This window comes from Pelodiscus sinensis, chromosome 3, assembly GCF_049634645.1.
Source record: "Pelodiscus sinensis isolate JC-2024 chromosome 3, ASM4963464v1, whole genome shotgun sequence".
NCBI classification, from domain to species: Eukaryota; Metazoa; Chordata; order Testudines; family Trionychidae; genus Pelodiscus; species Pelodiscus sinensis.
In genome coordinates this window covers 147,005,399-147,027,651 of record NC_134713.1, presented here as the reverse complement: position 1 = coordinate 147,027,651, position 22,253 = coordinate 147,005,399, and the positions used below count along the sequence as shown (strand labels likewise).

Genomic DNA, 22,253 nt, shown 5'->3' with positions numbered 1-22,253 from the left:
GTCCAGGCCAGATAGCACAGCTCGCGCTCAGGGGCAGGACTCCACACCTGCCCCTATTACCAGGAGCTGCACCAGATCCTGGGGGATGGAGAAACATCTTCGCCACCCATTGTGGTGGACTCCGGCCTCCAGTCCCCCATCGTCACCTGGCTGGAGGTCACAGTGGAGGAGGAGCAGGACCACCAGGGCCAGCCGGAGGAGGAGGAGGAGGAGATGGAAATTGTGACCCTGTCCCTGGAGCCAATGCCCAGGGCTCGACAAATAATGCAATCTACTTACCCGTGGCAAGTAGACTGCAACCCAGAAGAGCTGGGTTTGGGCGATCTGTGCATGCACAGATCACCGGACAGCGCGGCTGGTGAGTGGGGCTCACCGTGGTTCGGCAAGCCCTGCCAATGCCTATAAGTCAGGATGTCTCCCAGGCCTTGTTGGATGCTGGGGAGGGATCTTCACGTGAGTGGTCTTAGTTTGTCACACATACAGGATGGGGGACCAGCCCCCTATCCCGGGAGGAAGGCCTCCCCTTTACTCTGCACATGTTGTGGAGAACAGAACATGCCACGACCACCTCAAGGATGTTGTGATCATCATGCATAATGGTACAACTGCCTGCTGTCGGTGCTCCTGGCTTCCACACCCTTCTGCCCCTCCCCCCCCGCTATGCCCATTCCCCCTCCGCCTGCCTGCCATGCGATGCCTCTACTACCTCCCGAGGTAATGCCCATGCCCCTTCTCCTCCCCCCCTGCCATCCCTGACCCCTCTCAAGCCCTGCCTCCTGCCCACCTCCCTGTGGTGCCCGGACCGACTCAACCCCAACTCTGGTGAAGTCCCCATATCCAACGTGGCACATCTAGCCACCCACTCCCTCTCCAGATTATCAGACCTCCCTCCCGCCCACCTTTTTTGATTGCAAGATAAATACAGACTTCATTTTGTTCACAACCAAACAGGTGCATTTATTTTGAGGTCAGGGAAGGGGCGAAGGGAGGGGTTGTGGTGGGGAAGGGATAGAGAAGCAAGCAGGGGCCCCTTGAGATGACGCAGACGGGGTTCCCCATTCCTGCACCCCTGTAGCAGTAAGAACAGATTCCGCCAATCATAGAATAGAGAGAGGTTTATTGTTCCTTCAGGATACAATGCAGCACTTATGTGATGTGGCTACAGGGCCCAGGGCCAGGATGTCTCAGACCCTAGGGTTAGGGGGTCCATTGCCCCTAAGCCCCCAGCTTAGCCTCTTCTCTCCATGCTTCCCAGACAGCAACTGACCTTTCATCCCAGCCCTGCCCCCCAGCCAGGTGCTGGTCTCCGCCTTCCTCCCTTTGTCTCTCTCCCTGGGAGGCTGAGCCTAGGTGTCTGGGTTAATACGCATTTGGGAGAGTCAGTGAGAATCCCAGCACAGGGGGACCCTGGGTTACAGAGCAGACAGCACCCCCACTACACCACACCCCTATTGGGAAGGCCCTGGGATTGTTACTGGGGTGTATGAGAGAATCTCTCCCCTAGGGCCTCCCGGATGCACACTCCAGCCTGATGGGCCTGTCGTGTGGCAGCTGTCCACAGCTGCTGGAAGGTTTGCCCCTCGCTGTTGGTGTCTGCCCTTCACCCCGAGAGGAAGGCCTCCTGCTTCCTCTCCACAACATTGTGGAGGACTCAACATGCCACCATCACCTCAGAGACGTTGTGCTCCCCTATGTCAAGGCGGGTGAGGAGACACCGGAAACGTGCCTTGATGCAGACAAACATGCACTCCACCTGGATCCTGGCTTGGTTCAGGTGGGCATTGAATTGCTCACTGCTGGGATCCATGTGGCTGGTGTACAGTTTCATTAACCACAGCATGAGGGGGGTATGCCGCGTCCTCCACAATTCACAGTGGCATCTGCACATCCCCAACCGCAAAGTCTTGGCCAGGGGAAGAACGTGACCGCCTCCAGCTTCCCATAGAGGCTGGAGTCTCTGAAGATGCAGATATTGTGTGCCCTGCCCAACCACCTGACAAAAATGTCAGTAAATTGTCCCCGGTGGTCAACCAGGGCCTGCAGCACCATTGAAAAGTAGGTCTTCCTATTAATGTAGTGGGCCGCTCAATGTTCTGGTGCTCGGATTGGTATGTGGGTCCCATCTATAGCTCCAGTGCAGTTTGGGAACCCCAGGGTGGCAAATCCAGCCACAATTGGGTGCAGGGTCTCCCAGGTGGATGACCCTCTGCAGCAGGATGGAGTTGATGGACCTCATAACTGTCCGAGACAGAACATCAGAAATGGCTGCCCGTCGCAGGGAGCCATAGCCTGTAATACCTCTAAGGCTGGTATAGCGGGCTCTGTCTGTGAGGTGGAGTGTTTTCCATATAAGGGCATGTAAATTAATAATCTTCCCCTGCTCACTCCACCCATTGCAGTGAAAGATCAGCCAATGGGCTGACTTGTGCTCAGGCCTGCTACTCCACCCACTGCAGCAAAAACCAACCTATGGGGTGATAAGTTCACAGGCAATAAAACAGGCAGGCAGCCCCTCTCTCACTGGGGATTTGCATCGAGTGAACGCCTGGCCTGATCACCCAGAAGCCTTGCACCCCCCGCTCTTGAGTCTTACTGAGCGTACTCCAAGTTGGTCGACCCGAGTGGAGATAGTTTATGAGCGTGTGACTGGTACTTGTGTTCCTGCTGTCTCCAGAACTGGTATAACCCTCCCTCCCCCGCCATCATCCCTATCCTAATTGATTTCTTAGTTGTCCTTATTGCTTGTCAAGTGACAGTGGCTAAAAAGTTACTAAGTTAGTTTATAAATAGTTGTGGTTTAGGTTTTTTACTGTTTCCTTGTATAAAGTTGTGTAAATAATTAGCCCTATGGACAATACCAGTGTTATCATTTCATATGCACATTTGGGAGTACATTTTCCCATGTACATTATTTTGCATTTCTCAACATTGAATTTCATCGACCATTTTGTTGCCCAGTCCCTTTGTAACTCTTTGGAGTTTGCTTTAGACTTAACTATCTTGAACAAATTTTGCAACTTCTACACATTTTGCCAACTCACTGTTTACCATTTTTTCCAGATCATTTATGAATCTGTTGACCAGCACTGATCCTTGTACAGACTCCCACTATTTATTTCTCTCCATTTTCACCATTTATTTCTATTTGTTTCCTGTCTTTTAACCAGAGTCCCTGGCAATGCTTTCAGGATCATCTAATGATCCTTAGCCTTCTTTAATGACAAGCTTTTTGTTATCTTAATCACTCTGCCTCTGTTTAATAAACAAACTCCCTGCCCAAAGGCTGTGCAGCTGCCAGCCTCTGAATTCATCACATATCATACTCACACTGTTTGTCAGTCAAGAGCTCATTCAGGGTCTAGGGGGAGTTGACCCCAGTACAGAATTTGGGAGAAGGAAACTAGAGCCTCCCCCTCCCCATTCTCCTAAATGGAGCCCCTGCCTAAAGGGGGATTTGGCTTTTTTGATGCATCCATTTTTCTTTTGTTTTTTTCTTCAGGTTGTATATTGGGTCCAGTTGACTTGTGGAGTTTTGTCAATAATCTGTTGGTAATAATGCATAGCGTCATTCATTGATGCTGGCTTTTCAGACCTTGTTAACTATAGAGATAAGTGTTTAACCCTAAAGTTACTCAAAGAGACTGTTAGGCTATATCTACACTGGTGGCTTCATGCACCAGAACAGCTGTTCTTGTGCAAAAACTTGCCAAGTGTCTACACTGCACATGCATTCTTGCACAAGTCAATTTACAGTCTAGTGTCAGAAAACAGGGCTTCTTCTGGAAGAGTTATTCCTGTCCCCACGAGGAATAAGCCCTCTTGTGCAAGAGGGCAGGGTAGACAGGCAACAGGAATTTCTTGAGCAAGAAAGCCCTATGGCTAAAATGGCCATCAGAGCTTTCTCGTCCACACTGCCATAGATGCTCTTGTGCAAAAGCACATCTCTTGCACAAAAGCACATGCCAGTGTAGACGCACTCTTGTGGAAGACTTTTTGCTCAAGAACTCTTCCGCAAATCAGTTCCTTGCACAAGAAGCTCCCAGTGTAGACGTAGCCTTAGTCAGTAGTTTCTTCTTGATTAGGGCATCCTTTTATGACTGCAGTGCTGACAAGCCCAGGGAAAAGTAGCATTTCTTGCATTTCATGAATAGTAAAATACTTTGTAGTTTTGTCATGAACTCTTGTTTATTTTCCCGTAACAGTGTAAAGCCATTTAAATAACAAATATTTTCTGTGGGCAATAGACTATTTTATGCCATGACATTGAGAACATTTTTGTGTAAAAATGATTCATTGTAATTTGTAATAGGCAACTATTTGAGGCATGAATGTTGACATTTTTGTGCAGGTAAAATTCTATCCATTAGTGAAAATGTTACACAAACAATTAAACAAAATCTCACCAAATAATATTTTACATCTGCCTTCCATCCTAAAATACTCAACAAACTAAATATCTGCATACAATACTGAACTGCAGTCACCTTTGGGAAGGAGAGTAGCAAATTAATTGCACAGTATAAGGAGAATAGAAATGTTGAATCTACGTTACTTACAAAAAGTGCTATGAGGTGCTAAGGGTCAAAGTTTTAAAAACAAATACCCCAAGGCCCATGTGCAAAAACTGGGTAAGCATTTGTGATTGTAGCTGTACAGTTGTATGTGCAGCATCCAACTAGTATGCATGAGTGGTTTTACATTTGCCGATTTGCATATGCAGTTGCAATAGTTGTATATTTAAATATACACACATCTTGGAACACAGACTTTGGGCTGCATCATTACAAAAAAATGGTTATGAATGCCTACACAGAACTTCTGAAACATCATTGAAACCATTTTATCTATCAGTGAATTATTGGAGGTTAGGTATTTAAAACCTGATGGTTGGACTTCAAGACATCCCTTCTCCAGCTAAACTCTGAGTTTCCATATGGAAAAATGTGTCTATAGGAAGTAGCTAGTTGTGCACTGGTCAGCTTCTGATAGAATGACAATGGCACTATTTTCTAAAGAGACTGTGGAAAGCTCTAGAGACGTGTGTGCCTTCTGGTTTGAAAAACAGCTTGTAAATACAGTTTACTTTAGTTTCTCTCTGTAAAAAAAAAAATTGTTCCAAATAATTCTTCTCAGGGTAAGATGTGCTGATTATAAAAAAATGGCATCTTTTTAATTTCTTTTCTGACCAAAAATGCACTTTAAATCAGAAGAAAAACCACCAAAAAAAAGTATTTATCTGGCACTGCCTCTGATATTCAGACCTAGGGTTGGAAATGGATCACATCTAACCATAGGGTTGGGCCTGCGCCAAGATCCAAGGGGAGGCCAAGATCAAAAATCAAGATCAGAGTCCATAGATGACAGATGAGCAAATTGGACCCCCACCACTATATTTACCTGCATGGCCTCAGATATCAGCAATCACAGCTCCTGTTGGCTGCAGATCACTGTTTTTGGCCAATGGGAGCTGCGGGAAGTGGTGTACCAATCCACACTGCTTCCTGTCACTCCCATTGGCCGGGAATAGCAATCTGCAGCCAACAAGAGCTGCAATTGTTGGTATCTGCAGCCATGCAGGTAAATATAGCATCCATGGCCTGTCAGGAGTTAATCCTGGTGAATTGCCACCATGTTATTGCCCACCCCTGCCATAGACAAACCAAAGCCAGTGTCCAGATGCAGGCCAAAAGGAGAAGCTGGGTGATCAGAGTCTAAAGACAAGTCAAGTTGATATCAAAGCTGGTATCCAGATACACCATGCAGGTCCATACCATATAGTCAGAGTCTGAGATTTGGAGGTGGTTACGAGGCAGAGGCCAGGCTGTTGTGGGTTTGTGACAAGACTGGAGTGAGACAGAGACAAGGGCAGGCTAGGGTAGGAGTCACTGGGGTCTACCGGTAGTTCAGAATAGGAATCCTAGTTCGAACTACCTAGTTCGAGCCCCCGCTGCACGGGGTTCGAACCAGTGGGGTTTTAAAAATGGCGGCTCCCCGCTTAGGCAAATGAAGCCCGGGAAATTCAAATCCCGGGCTTCATTTGCAAGTGCGGTATGCCTACATTACCCTCCTAGTTCGAACTAGCGGGGTAGTGTAGACATACCCTTAGGTAGAAGGCAATCACTCTTCAAAATGGAGGTCCCCTTGTGTGAGTACCATACTAAATGCCACACCTAGCTATGGCAAAATGAGTAACAGTATACTGTTGCATCCTGTATTCTTTTCCTAGCTTCTATCAGTTGAAGCCAGATTTATACTGTTCTTTGTTATATTTTGTGTTTGAGTTTACTTTCAATGTTTTTCAATGTTTGTTTAAAAATAAGTGTTGAGAGGAGGTGCATATTTCAGATCAGTTTTGAAATGTGTTTCAAAGCCAAGCACTAACAATATGTGACATTACAGTGGCTCTGTTGAATGTTGTGGCCTGCTCTGCAGATCCATTACAAACACATATTTACTTATAATAATTAATATTAATAATTAATAGCATAAGATATGCTAATACTATAGTCTCTACTCACTTTCTGTAATGTAAATTTGCAGTACTTTTTACTCAGACAGATCTACTGTTGGCTGTGTTGATACTAATAGTTCTTTGAAAATCTCCCAACTGTGCAGATCCACTCTTGTTACCACCAGTGGAAGTGCTAGTTCAGAGAAGGCAGTGATATTTTTACCACTATGTCTTTTGCATCTCAGAGAAAAATCTAGAGGATGCAAAGAAAAAAAGATCATTGGAGCTGCCTTGGCTATCTACTCTAGCACTCTCACATTTACCACAAGAGGAGCTGTAAAAGTTAGAGAAAAGGCCTGTGTAAATAAGATCATTTAGTTGCCGCTGGAAGCAGAATTGTGCTAGGTACAAGCACATATTCGAGTGATAATCTTTTTCATATGTGTTTGTGGCTAGTGCCATATTTAGTTTGACTGTTGAACATGGATAGGATGCTAGTGGAAATTGTGCTCCAATTATCCCCACATAGTTCTAAACACAATGGTGGTGTGCTGTATTTATGGACACACATTCTGTTAAAGCAGAGCTGTGTTGAAAGATGTTTCAAACATGGATACAATTTATAGTGAGGACAGGGGCTTACTAGCTAAGAGAATAGTTGGAACGATATATCTGAGTAAGACAATCCACTTTCTTCACTTCCTTCCTTCCTTCCTTCAACAACTGTGTAAAGTTGCCATGCAGAAAAGATGACTTGTAAGGGAGAATGAGATGGCTAAAAACTTTTTGCTGCTTTATGATGTCCGAAGCAGTTCTCAAGCATATTTCTTTATAATGCAGTAGAACTAATAGCTGATATATGTCTGAAAACTTTTGGCTAATATGATCCAATGTTCCAGGGCAGACAAGGATTTTGGTCTCTGAAGAGCTTTCCAAAATGAAATTGGGGAATATCACCATTACATTCAGGAAATTGAAGGGCATGGAGCACGTCAGCATGCATACTTGTCATCCTCTTCCTCTTTGCAAGGATGGTTCAAATGATGTTCTCCTCCAATGCTGCAACAACCAACATGGGCTTAAAGGGGCAGCTAGCAGCTTTAAAGGAGATTCAGTGAATAGAAGATAGAAGAGAGAGAAAATAGAAGAGATTCCAATAACCACATGTCTTAACTATTATTTTATTTAACAATCTACTAGAAAGTTTACCTCTTGACAATATGATGATACAAACTTTCCTATTAGGAAGAACTAAAAACTGACAGATTTCAAACCTAAGCCTTAGGTTTTTGGGGTTTTTTTTAACAAAAGATAATTTAAGAATTGTTTAATTGACAATACAAATATGGAACTGCATGTCACCTTTGAAGCTTTCTGAATTTTGCCCCCAGGGTTTTCTAACAGTAAAAGCACTTCTGTTTTGGTTCAGACTGGGCTTTTCTGGGAAGCAGGGTTCTGTACCCTTAAAAAGGTAGCCCCTACTCGAAGAGAGATAAATGATTACTCATTTTCTTGTAACTGTAGTTCTTCAAGGTATGTTGCTCATGTCCATTCCAGTTAGTTGGGTACATACTATGTGCACAGTCATCAGAAAGCTTTTTCCCCTAGCAACTCTCATCAGCTCGGCTGTGTAGCCCTCTGGAATGGCTAACAACTGTCTATAGCTAGGAGAGCAAGGTAAGTATTTGCACAAGCAAGCCACTGACGTTCCAGCGAAATCCACTGGTGGTAAGAAGGAACTGAAGACGCGCTGGGTCAACAAGGTCATATATTGAGTGCCATGGAGGTGCCACTCCTGGAGGCTCCACAGCTGACTTGATGGATGCTGCTAGGGGAAAAAACTTTCTGATGACTGTGCGCGCACACCTAATTAGAATCAACATGAGCAAAAACTCAAAGAAGATCATGGCCATTCACTTCATGGACATACTGAAACAATGATGGGGTCTTTTATTAACTGTTCCAAAAACATCTACAAAAACAATTTACAGAAAATCTTACTTTGATAATAGAAACTCAACTCAGGAAAATAACTGCTAATTAGCATAGCTTTCCTTTACAACATGAAAGTGGAGAGTGTGTTTCAGTCTGGTCTAATGTCCGTTGATTTACATTTCTTTGGTAATACCCAGAGGATTTTTTGTGAATACCATTATGACACAAATAGTCTGACTTGGCAAATGTTGCCATTACTTCAATTACAGTTGTATCTTCTGCTGAGTCACATATGTTCCTAAGACCATGGGCACACTCATGACCAGATGTTGCACAATGCAGCTGCCAAAGCACAAAGATGTCTGGAGTCTGTATGGACCACCCTAGCATCACACAAAATTCTTCAGCAGCCACCTGGAAGCATGCAGGATCCTGTTCCACATCAGCCACGTAAATGAAGTAGTTCTCAGTAGTACAAGGAAGTTAACTTAAAACAGCTTGGGAACAAAGTAATGCTGAAAAGCAGAGTCATCAAGCATTTTTCTAGGGAGATGTCCCCAGAATCTCCTGTTTGTCGCTGTCTATATTTGTGCTGATAGACAGCATCCCAAAGGAATGCTCCTCCCTAATGGGTGAGTGTACACTGTACAGTAAGACTGGGTCTCAATGCCCATACTTGCCCATACTCGATGCCTAACTCAGTGTTTCCAAGGCTACATTTGAGCATCCACACTGCTTCGGAAACCCACACTTCCCAACTGTACTGCCACCTCCATATTATACTATACAAACCTGACACAGAAATAAAGCTTCTTTAGGCTTATGCCATTTTGTCGTAGGGTACGTAGCATCCTAGTTAGCTGTAGATGCTCTAGGGCTTTGTTCATAATGGGTTGTAAGAGAATGAGTCTGTCCATTCTGCATGAGTGCCTCAAAGTGTTTTGGATGGTTTTGGACCATCAATACATGAAAATACAGGTTGAACATCTCTAGTCTGGCACTCCAGCACCATTTGTTGTCTGTCATGATTTTAATTAGCTAAATGTCCACATATCATAAGTGTGGCCGAGTTTCTTGTGGTCCTGTAAAGTTTGTTTACAGCCACTAGGCCTGGCTCTCAAGGTTCTATGCTTTTATTTAGCTCTAATTTACCCCAAATGTCCTCTAACAGCCTAGCAAGCAGAGGAAGTGTTGGTAATGCTGCTAGACAATATTGAACTCCTATGATCTGACAAATTCTCTGGCTTGACACTAGTCAGGCCCTGAGGGTGTTGAACTAGAGAGTTTCAACTTTAAAAACAACAAATGGTCTGGTAGCATTTTATAGACTAACAAAATGTGCAGATGATATCATGAGCTTTTGTGGGCACAGCCCACTTCTTCAGATGACCAGAGTTTTGAGTTTAGGTTGTCCAGACCCAAAATAAATAAGGGAGAAGAGGAAGGGGGAAAGGAAAAAAAGAGGGGGGGGGGGAAACAAGGAGCAGACGATTTGAAAATATCAAAGGGTATGTCTACACTACCCCACTAGTTCGAACTAGTGGGGTAATGTATGCATACCGAACTTGCTAATGAAGCCCGGGATTTGAATTTCCCGGGCTTCATTAGCATAAAGCCGGCGCCACCATTTTTAAAAGCCGGCTAGTGCGAACCCCGTGCCGCGCGGCTACACGCGGCACGGGCTAGATAGTTCGAACTACGTAGCCATTCCGAACTATCTGTACTCCTCGTGGAATGAGGAGTACAGATAGTTCGGAATGGCTACGTAGTTCGAACTATCTAGCCTGTGCCACGTGTAGCCGCGCGGCACGGGGTTCGCACTAGCCGGCTTTTAAAAATGGCGGCGCCGGCTTTATGCTAATGAAGCCCGGGAAATTCAAATCCCGGGCTTCATTAGCAAGTTCGGTATGCATACATTACCCCGCTAGTTCGAACTAGCGGGGTAGTGTAGACATACCCAAAGGGAAAAACAGGAAGGCAGAACTGGCAATCAGTAAGCACCTGAAGATTGGATAGTTAAAACGAAGCAGATAAGGATCAAAGGCAGTAGATAGGAAGGGTACTAACGCAAGAAATCTACACAAAGAGATGTTTGTACCTTCATTAAATGTTAGGTTGATACTGTCTCAGCCATCCCTCATCACGATTGAAGCCATTATCATGAGAATCGAAGTTGTGGATGAATTGTAATTCTAACACTTCTCTGTGTATTTGACTTGTAGAATTGTTTTGTGGCAAGACAGCCACCTAGAGATCTTTTAAAGAGTGATTAGGTAGATTAAAGTGCTCTCCAACAGGTTTCTGTATGTTCCCTTTACAGATATCTGATTTGGGTCCATTGATTCTTTCCCATAGGGATTGTCCAGTTTGTCCAATGTAATACAGTGGGGCATTGCTGGCATTTGATGGCATAGAACAAATTACTGGTTGTGCAGTTGAATGATCCTCTGATTTGGTAGCTTATGTTGTTGGTTCTAGTGATGAATTCTAGTGTGGGCAGAGCTGGCACCACAGCCGATTGCTGGGCTGGGTTCCTGGATGCTGATGATGTGGTTGTGTAGCATGGTTACCGGAAAGAATTTGTTGGCAGACTCTCCAGACCTGAAGCTGGTGACTTGCATCCACATGCCTGGACTCTCACCTGTGCCACAGTGGAACTTGGGCTCTGCCGACCCCTTTAGCAGGATACAGGGTTCTGCCCCAAATCAGACCAATACTGGTGTGGGGATGAAAAGGAGGCTTGGGCATAAAACTGAGTCAGAGTTCAAAGTTAGGTGCTGCAGGGAATGACTACACTGCAATAAAAAATCCACAACACCAAGTCACAGTCCCTGGGTAAGATGACTCAGGCTCAACATCAAGTTGTGGGCTATAAAACTGCAGCATAGACATTTGGGCTTGGCCTCCAGACTGGGCTTTGAGACCAAATGGTGGTGGGATGATCTCAGAGCCTGGGCTCTAGCTTGAGCCCGAATGTCTGCACTGCAATTTTATAACCTTGTGAGCCCTAATCAGTTGACCTGGGCTAACCATGGTCACGTCACAGCTCTTTTATGGCTGTGTAGACATACATAAAATGAAGCCAACTAGCAGACAGAATATGTTACTCTTAGAGGTTAATGAGAGCTGTGGCAGTGCAGGAGGACACTGACATCTTGGTATTTACATTCCAATGATTTGTGTGCAGGCATAAGTGGGTCCTGATTATAGCAATATTATATATGCTACGCAAATATGGGACTTGTTCCAAGCAACTCTACTGAGTAAGTTTTAATATAAATACAGTAATGTAACCTAAGAATGCCACAAAGGGAGAAGGAAAAGTGTGAGAGATTTAGTGAAGCAAACAATGCAATATTTCTGCCGGATTATGTACTCAAATGAGCCAAACTGTGACAGGTGTGTTAGAGGCTGAAGGAAGCCCTTTTGCCCCTTCAGCACATCTGCATAGAAGATAGCCACAATGTTCCAAATGGTGCTGCAGTTGACCTCTTTGATGAAAAATTGATCGTTGTCAAAAGGGTCCTGCTTTGTTGGAGTGGAGCAGTGCCAGGGAACATCTTCCTCAATCAGAGCTCCAATATTCCCCATCCTCACAGGGGACACAGTGAAGAGAGTGGTGCTGCTAGTTTGGGTGGGGAAAGGCACTCCTACTACACCATATTTCCAAGTCACCTCTCTTGCTCTTTACTGTTCACAGCCAGCAAGCCAACTCTGAGTCAGTCTTTGCAAGTATGAGTTTTGCTGTTTATCAAACTCGCTTCAAATCACTACTGTGTGTGTTGACATGAGGGATGTCAGTAGACAGTTTGGATAAAATACACATTTTGGTACTTTCTAGGTACTTATGTCCATTTTCAACTATAAAGCATTCTTTGGAGCTGACAAAATCTGCCACTGACAGATCAGTAGTTAGGGGTTTCTGGAAAAAATGTTTTTTACTCTCCTCCATTAATGATATGTTGTGTTGGTGACCAGTTATGTACTTTACATCAATGGGTTATTTTTCTATTACAGGAAGAAATATTACAGGGCAAAATCCTAAATTCCCTACTCAATTTTTATTCAGAGAACGAGCTCATTTGTATCAATGCTGTTCAATAACTATTCATTGGCTCAAAAGAGAACATACTTAGGATAGAAAATGAAGGAAGATAAATTTAGAGATTTGCAAAGCTCCATAAAATCACTGTATAAGCACACTAAGTCCACAGAAATCCAAACAGAAAACAAACAAACTGAACTGTAAATCATTTCATTCTCCTGTGCCAGGAAAGGATCTGTTTAGCTCCTGGTACACCATTTGGATCTGAGTGGATAGTTAAAATTTTGGATCTTGCCACTGTTTTGGTTAAGAAAATAAATTGATGCTGAAGTCAGGTATTTCTTTGAACATTTCCTATTTACAAAGAATATACAAAGTCCTGTTTCTCTGAATGGAGCAGGAATCAAATGACAGGAGATTACTTTTTGTTTATAATCCCCAGGCTTGTTTCAGCGTGCACTAAGGCCAAAAATGTATTCCCCCTAGTTTTTTTCTCAGGGTCATGCTCCCAGTGCTTATTTAGGACATGACCTTGGCGTTCTGGTCTTTCTTTAAGCTTCTCTGTTCTTTTTGTTCCCTGCCTGCTTTTCTCTCTCTTTCACATCTCTCTGCTAAATAATACCAGTAAAATCCTCTCTGCTCACATGGCTCCTTTTCTGTGTTGTTGCATGTGCCTGTGTTTTGGCTGGAAGCTCCTATTGTTTTAGCTACCTGCTTCTATAAATGAGCTTAATGACTTCTTTCAGCTGTCTTATTTGAAGGGCAACAATTAAACCACGGTGTGCTGGGCTGGGCTGGGCTGGGCCGAGCCTGGCCTGGCATGGATTGGGACTGCTTTGGTCGGGCTGGAGCGCCCCTACCCATGGTGTGCTGAGCTGGGCCTTTCATGGGCAGAGGCTGCTCTGGCCGGGCTGGAGCACACACACACCCGCCTGTGGTGGGGCCCATTGGGCTGGAACACTCTCCTTCCCACAGTGGGCAGAGGGCTGCTCTAGCCCCTGCCAGTTTACCATAACCAGTAAGCATCACCTAATAAGGGTGATGCTTACTGGTTAACTGTTCACATCCCTAATTAATAATTTAACAGGGTACATAGGAAGAGCTTACAAGAGCTGTGTTTCAGTAAACAATACTTCAAATATGTATTATTTGATTTTCTGAAGGATCTTAAATGTGCTCCTATACCTACAGTAGTTGTCCGTACACAGAACATCTCCAGGTTTTCAAATTAATGAGCCTCCAACATTGTTGTTTCACTATTTAAGTGTCCCCACCCTGTACTTGTAAGACAAGATCTTTCCTACTATGAATAAAGAATGCATATAAAGCCAAAGAGTGAGAAATTTTGTTTTATGTCAGGAAAAAAAACAAATTGCTCTTACTAAAAAAATTCACCTACACATACATAGCTTGACAAATCTGAGGAGTACTCGAGCAGCACATGGGCTGACATGTACAGGCAGTCCCCGACTTACGCGGATCCAACTTATGTCGGATCCGCAGTTACGAACGGGGCTGCCCCGGAGTACACGGACAGCGGGACCTCGTGGTCCCGCCGCCCGTGTACTCCGGGCGAGAAAAGCTGCTCCGCGTCTCCCTGGTCTGCAGACCAGGAAGACGCGGAGCAAAGCCACGGAGGGGCCTGGGCTGCCCCGCTGCCGGCTTCCCCAAGGCTTTGCAAAGCCGCGGGGGGGCTCGGGCAGTGAGGCAGCCCAGGCGCACCTGGACTGCCCCGCTGCCGGCTTCCCCGAGGCTTTGCAAAGCCGCGGGGGAAGCCGGCAGCGGGACAGCCCAGGCGCCCCACGGCTGTCCCGCTGCCGGCGTCCTCAGAGGCTTTGCTCCCCGTCTCCCTGGTCTGCTGGTCTCCAGCAGACCAGGGAGACTGGGAGCAAAGCCGAGGAGGACCCAGGCGGCGGGACCGCGGTGTGTCTCGGTCCGCCGCCTGCGTCTTCCTGGTCTGCTGGGGGGGGGGGGGGGGGGCGCAGCTAGTATGCCCTCCCCCCCAGCAGACTAGGCTTTTCTCCGGACGCCTGTGGCAGAGCAGCTGGGGCGCTGCCGGTTGGTCCCGCAGCGCCACTCTGGGCGCTACTGGACCAACCCAGCAGCACCCCAGCTGCTCTGGTCCTTATTCAGCCGCTGCTGGTCAGTTTCAGCAGCGGCTGAATCAGGACGCCTGGGGCAGAGTAGATGGGGTGCTGCTGGGTTGGTCCAGTAGTGCCGAGGAGCGGTGCTACTGGAGCAACCCAGCAGCACCCCAGCTGCTCTGCCCCAGGTGTCCTGATTTAGCCGCTGCTGAAACTGACCAGCGCTGACTACAGGAAGCCTGAGGCAGAGTTGCTCTGCCCCGGGCTTCCTGGAATCAGCTGCTGATCAGTTTCAGCAGCAGCTGACTTGGGGACGCTTGGGGTTCTTAAGTTGATTTTGTATGTAAGTCAGAACAGGTGGTCAGTTTCAGCAGCGGCTGAATCTGGACGCCAGTTCCGACTTACATACAGATTCAACTTAAGAACAAACCTACAGTCCCTATCTTGTACGTAACCCGGGGACTGCCTGTACAATCTCTAAGTTATTTTCAATATGTATACACTTAGTGCTGCTAAAAGTGAAGCAATAAAATGCTCAATGATGAACAATTTAGGAAGAAACTATATGCGCTTTTTTCACCTGCTTCCCTCAATACACCTTGCTGTTAATTAGCTACAGCCAGGTTACTGGCCAGTCTGAGGCTTCACTTTACCAAAGACTCATAATCTCAGCACGGATTTTTCTGAAGAGTACTAGGATGAGGCTATCCAACTCATTTTCCTCTCTAAACACATTCAGGGATTTGAACCCAGGCAATTGTCTGAAACAGTTGAAATGGAATAGAATGAGCTACTGTGTTTGTTCCACAGTTCAGACTTCCTAATGAGTCACTATAAAGGTATCGGTTGTCTGTCTCAACAGGTACATCAGGAAAAAATGTGTATAGAGACTAAAGTGTCCTCATCTTTAGAGCTAATCCTAACAGATCAGCGTTGAAGTGCATTGATGAAGTGGCAAATTTTCAGATAGCCTCATTAAGTTGTATAAAATGTGAAACCGCTAAACAAAGCTTAGCAGCTATGCTTGGGAGAGGATTATTCCTCTCTCCTCCCCTCACCCCCTATTCCCAGCAACCAGCAAAGTTACACAGATTGGACAGTGGATTTACTCCTACATCATGGAATCCAGCACCCCTTTTATATTTCAGAACCAAAAGAAAGAAATGTTCCATTAATAACAGGATGAAAAATGGAATGAGCTCTAGAATAGAGGTTGGGTAGTAGTTACATTTTAATGTTCCTTTAACTTTTTTATACATAATATATACTGTGGTTAAAAATAAAACTAGTTAAAGTTACAATGTCAAGTGCTCAAAAGTGAGGAAGTGCCAGGATTATGGTTGCCTGTGAAACCACAATTCTGCCTCTTTCTGTGTATTATCTCATACCCTCTAGTTACATGTTCTAGCATAAGAGGCTAGAACATTTTAATGTTCCCTTAGCTACCGTATACATTACATATAAAAAAGTTAAGAATAAAACTAGTTAATATTGTGAAATCATGTGCTACTTTTTTCAGACAGCAATCATCTATGTTGTTTGAACCAAGGCATGACCTTTAGATACATGGCACAGACCCTGTTCCACTTGAATTAAGAAAAAGCTTGTAACAGAAGTAGACTGTTTTTCTCTGAGTGGACCACCTTCTGTCACCAAAGTGTGAGGAGTTAGTCACTGGGCCCTGCACCTCCATCCCCAGCCAACAGGTAGAATAGAAGGTTTATTAGTCCACAGGAAGACAGTGTTGATCGGACTTGTCAGCACAGTAATCAAAAGCAGTCAATACAATCCATCAAGAGGAGAGCAAGTGCTGAGAACAAAGGGCCCTGTCTCCTATCTCTGTACCCAAAGCCAGCAAGACTCACTCACACACCCAGCAGCCAGTGTCTCCCTGCAGTTAGCTCCACCTCCAGCCTTTGTCAAGCTTCCCCAGCAAAAAGTGTCATCTGGTCACACCCGCTTCCCCCCAGGCTCAAGTTACAGAAAGCAACTGTCATGTACACGAGGGAGACACTCACACCCATCCAAATCTAGATATTGGGAAACTGAGGCACTCACACAGGGTTACTACAGGACAGCAGAAAACACCTACAGCATAACAAAGCAAACAGTGCTAATACAATCCCCCACTGGGTCACACCTTCTAAAGGGCAATAAGACACTTTGCTATAGGGCTGCACAGTAATTTGTGAGACAGTGGTAGAATGTTAGGAACCAGGACTCCTGGATTGTGTTCCTGGCTTTGAGTAAAAAGTCTAGTCTCTAGGGGTATGTCTATACTACCCTCCTAGTTCGAACTAGGAGGGTAATGTAGGCATACCGCACTTGCAAATGAAGCCCGGGATTTGAATTTCCCGGGCTTCATTTGCATAAGCGGGGAGCCGCCATTTTTAAAACCCCGCTGGTTCGAACCCCGTGCAGTGCGGCTACACAGGGCACGAACTAGGTAGTTCGAACTAGGCTTCCTAGTTCGAACTACCTAGTTCGTGCCCTGTGTAGCCGCACTGCACGGGGTTCGAACCAGCGGGGTTTTAAAAATGGCGGCTCCCCGCTTATGCAAATGAAGCCCGGGAAATTCAAATCCCGGGCTTCATTTGCAAGTGCGGTATGCCTACATTACCCTCCTAGTTCGAACTAGGAGGGTAGTATAGACATACCCCTTATTAGATCACTAGTTAGAGACAAGATAGCGAAGTCTATGGATTTGAGTCTGAAGGCCAGTGACTGAATGAATGGGACTTGGCTCTGTCATATTGGAGAACTCTGTTCTATTCCCAGCCTTGCCTGAAGTGACCTTGTGCAAGCTCTCTCGTCTTATTTGCCAAAGAATGATAGATAGCTGCCAGGCTCTTGGAGTATGGGTATGAGTTGGTTAATATAATGATTGTCTGCTGGATCCCAGCCCAGTGCACCTTTTTGTAGGTGTTCTGAGCAGTAAGCTCTCTCTCCCTTATGCCCTTTGATGTGAGGGCAGTCAGGTATGACGGGGCTGCCAAATATGAGTATCATTCAGGTCTACAGAAGGCATTTGGTTTTACTCCCAAGTATCCCCCATATGACTCCCTTACTCTGCTATCTCCACCTATGTACAGTGCAGAAATGTACTGGTTTCACTTTCAACGGCCTCTGCATTCATAAATGGAGGAGCAGGTTTTATCCCTAAACTTCACCTTCTTCAGTGCAATTTCAGTTGATCTTTCCAGCCTACCAGTATGGTAGTTTTTCTTTTTCTCTGCCTCCTATAACATCCAGTCCATAAGAATAATGTGGTTAGAAGGTTGTGTAATATTATATCTTGCTAGATCTAAACTTAATGCAAGTCAAACTACAAAGAAAGACTTATGAGAATCTTTCCTTTAGGACCCACTTTTGCTGTGCTGCCAACAGGGAGATTTGAATAGACTCATAATACAAGCTGACTGGTGTTTGTGTTCATTCCCAGATCTCTGTCTGCTTGTCAGTCTATTCTGAAAATGTAACTTCCCAAGTGTAGCAACCATTTTCCTTGTTTGGAAAATATGTTGTGGACATCACTGTAAATAAATCGTGTTATCCACATGTTGCAGTTTCTATTTCTGTATTGGTTTTTAAGCGATACAACACCAAGGCAGTACAAGAGGAGAGAGGAACTGCTACTGTGAGAACCTCTTACTGTGGGCTCTGACAACATGAATGTGGTGTACCATTTCGGGTAAAGGTTTCTTCGAAGTAATTCTGAAAGAGGCTTATTTATGTTTGAGGTTGCCTTTAAAATCTGATGCATTTAATAAAATGTGGTTACTTGCTATGCTGGGCTTTTAAAAGCCCATTTCCATGTTTTTCTGGGAAGGGGAGGGAGAAGGGAAACATCCTATTTTGGCAATATGTCGAGTCTCATAATAAAAAAAGCAGAACAGCAAAGGTTGCATAACATGCAAGCACAACAGTACTAATATTGTTGCCTGGCAACCAGCAGGAAGTGTGTTGGAGAGCACCCAGTGCTCAGATGAATGAACTGTATTTTCAGCTGGCAAAAGCAGCTCTGCCATTAAACATGCTCAGCCTGCTTATATGAAACTTTGTGCTGAAAAGAGGCAAAGGAAGCACAGTTAGGGAAGGACAAGATATAGGGGCAAGAATGGGACTGGGGATTCCCTGTCCACATGGCAGCATCACCTTGCCACTACCTACAATAGAACAGTGCCAGAGTAGGCAGCTAGCAGAGCTGGTACAGTTCAGATTCACCTGCTAGCAACAGATTACTAATCATATGGACACATTGTGGTTTTAGTCAGTTATGCCTCTACCAGGGCCGGCCTTAGGCCAATTTGTCTGATCCCCTGGAATCGGGCCCTGCGCCTAAAGGGGCTCCGTGCCCTGAACCCGGAAGCCCCAGCCCGTTCCTGCTGTGCGCAGCTTTCAGTTTGGCTCCCTGCTGCCAGCTGCTGCTGCCATGTGCGGCATTCCCAGATGAAGCGGGGATACACCCAGGCGTGACGTGATGTCACGGCCCGGAACTTTAAAACTGCTCGGTGCCACGTTGCGCCGTGCGGCCTAGCTCCGGGTTTGGAGTCCGGGGACTTCTGGGGCCCGAGCAGACTCCGGCCCCTCAAAGTGGAAGGCAGAAGGTAAGATAAGGGAAAGAGGAGGGGGAGGAAGGGGCTTGTGTGGAGGGGGAAGAGGAAAATGGGGGAGGAAGGGGCTTGTGTTGAGGGGGAGGGGGAAAATAGGGGAAGGGGTGGGAGAGGAAGGGGCTTATGTGGAAGGGGAGGGGGAAGAAAGGGGAAGGCACCAAGAGACAGGGTAGAGGAGAGACAAATGCCAGGGGGCCAAATGCAGACAATGAGGAAAAGGGCAGGAGGGGAGGTGACAGTGGGAGGCGGGACAGGGTGATGCTGCAAAAGGAGAGGGTAAGGGCATTTAGGGCTAGAGGGGGCAGGGAGAGGTGCTGGGAAAAGGCTTTTGAAAGAAGGGGTGGGCATGAGAAAGGTGGGGATGGAGCAAGTCCTGTGTGAGGGCACAGAAGGGAATGAGGGCAGAGAGTGGTGAGGGGGTGGGCATCAGGGAAAAAGAGGACAAAAGGGGCAGGGGCAGTAAGGGAAGGGGGAGGCACCAGGAGGGTGCAGGGGTAAGGGAAGGTGCAGGTGCCAGGGGATTCTGGGGGTGAAGCAGAAGGGCAGACACCTGCAGGGGAGGGACCAGCACCAGAGGAGAGAGGCAGGGTAGGTGTGTAGAGGTAGGTGTTAGGAGAGGGGATGAGGAGGGATAGCTCACATGATCAGAGTGGGGCTACTGGAGGAGTGGGCACAGGGGGCAGAGAAAGGCTGGTGGAGGGGGGCAGGTCGCAGGAGGGCTGATGACAGTGAGAAGGGCAGGAGTCAGGACAGCAGAGGAGGGTGAGGAGTTGGGGGGCAGCAGGCACCAGGGGAGCTGATGGAGCAAGGGGAGGAGACATGGCAACAGAGGGAAAAGGTAGAGGTTTATGAGATATTTATTAATAACTTGGGTGCCACAGTGACACATCCAAACAAGCCACATGAACTCAGTACTGGTGCACAACACAATTCATTCTGCTCATGGGAGGAAACTCTTAGGCTATGTCTACACTGGTGGCTTCCATCTTGTGCAAGGGTTCTTGTGCAAGAACTCTTGTGCAAGAACACGTCCACACTGCCATGTGTGAGCTGTGCTTTTGCACAAGAGCATCCATGGCAGTGTGGACGCTCTCTTGCACAAGAAAGTTCTGATAGCCATTTTAGCCATAGAAATCCCTGCTGAGCATCCACACTACCCTCTTGCGCAAGAGAGCTTACACCTGTTAGAAAAGAGCGTAGCTCTTGCATAAGACGCTCTCTTTTACTATGCCATACTGTAAATGCTCTTGTGCAAGAGCAGGTGGGCAGTGTGGATACTCTGTGGGTTCTTGCGCAAGAACGGCTGTACTTGCACAAGAAGCCGTGAGTGTAGACATAGCCTTAGAGGGAACACTTCCCCCAGTCTCTCTGCCCCCGAGTTAATGTCACACACATTGGGTTAATGCAACTGCAGGATAGTTGCATGAGGGGGGTTTGATGGGGGCCAAACTAATCCCTGTTGGTAGGAGGATGGTGGGAAAAGTCCTTCCAGAGGCATGACATGACACACATTATGGTCATGTGTCCATCTTGCCCAAGTGTGTTACCTCCAGAGGCCTGGTTAATGGGCGCCAGGGGACGTAGTTAACAGGAGTCAGGGGTGTGGCTAATGAGGCACCACCAAAAATTATACAAACCTGCCACCCCTGCCCGGAAGTGTGCCGGGTCCGCTGCGGAGGGGGCGTTGGCCCCGGAGGAGGTGTGAGTTGAGCACAGGGTTTCCCTGCACCGTGGGGGTGTTAGCTACCTCTGGGGCTTTGCGGAGGAGGGAGCTGGGAATTTTTTGTGTGCGTTTTTTTTTCTTTTTCTTTGCTTAACCAAAAAAATTTCGGGGCCCCCTGTTGAAACTTTTGTGTGCGGTGTTTTTTTGTTTTTTGTTTTTGAACCAAAATTGCTGCGGGGCCCCATTGAAATTGTTTGAATAGGGCCCCGCACTTCCTAAAGCCAGCCCTGGCCTCTACACAATTAGAAGCACAGCACACAACTGTATGGTGAAGACGTAAGAAGAGCAGCTTGGGAAAATTGACCCTGCTATAACAGCTGAAAGGATCATCTCAGCAGTGTTCTGTCTAACCAGGCCAAAGAGCAAAGCATTCCATTGTTGCTCCAGAAGTTATCTTTCCTATGGAACTTAGTAAAACACAGCATCTAATCCACTGACTAGGCAGAGTTGTCATTCTGACCTTAAGATTCTGCTGGATAATCTAACAGAAAAACGCATATATTCACCCTGAAGAAATTGTACTGCAAATTAAACTACTTTTTACTATTTTAAAAGATCAAATATCAACTGACATTGAACTATGCAAGAAGGGATCCATGTTAATGAATGACCTCTTCTGTATTAGCTAGGATGCAGGCTAGGAACATGGGGATTGAAACTGTTCTTTTGGAATCTCCAGCTTTAAGGGTACGTCTACACTACAAAGTTAATTCGAAATAACAGCCATTATTTTGAATTAACTTCAATACCTTCTACACAGCCAAACGGCTATTTCGAAATAAATTCGAAATAGTGGAGCACTTATTTCGAATTTGGTAAACCTCATTCTATGAGGAGTAACACCAAATTTGAAATAGCTAATTCGAAATAAGTGCTGTGTAGACACTTATTTCAAATTAGGGGGCCTCCAGCCCTTCCCAGTTTCCCCTGGTGGCCACTCTGGGCACAACAAGGAAAACTCTTCTCTCCCCCAGCCCCGGAGCTCTTAAAGGGGTAGAGTCTGGCCACTGGGCACGTGCCAGAGCCAGGCTGCCAGCAGCCACAGACCCTCAGCCAGTGGCCACACAATGGCAGCCAATGGCAGCCAGCTGTCCCCCGCCCAGTCCCGCAGCACCCAGGGGCCATCCAGGGGCTGTAGACGGCGCACGCCTACCTGGACTAGTGCGGAGATCATGGACCTCCTTGAGGTTTGGGGGGAGGCCCCCAATGTCCATGATCTCCTCACTAGGCGGAGGAATGTGGCCCTCTATGGCCGCATAGCAGCCACCATGGCCCGCAAGGGACACAGGTGCACCCAGGAGCAGGTACGCCTCAAAATTAAAGAGTGGTGGCAGGCATACACCAGGGCCACCAGGGCTGACACCTGCCCCTACTTCCCCACCCTTGACCAAATCCTGGGGGA

At 46.4% G+C, this 22,253-nt stretch overlaps 1 protein-coding gene across 11 annotated transcripts in view; it reads left to right on the top strand.

Annotated features, from left to right (window-relative positions):
- Positions 1-22,253, top strand: part of LOC142828014 (uncharacterized) — a 119,371-nt gene that overhangs the window by 67,280 nt on the left and 29,838 nt on the right. The window lies entirely within an intron of this gene.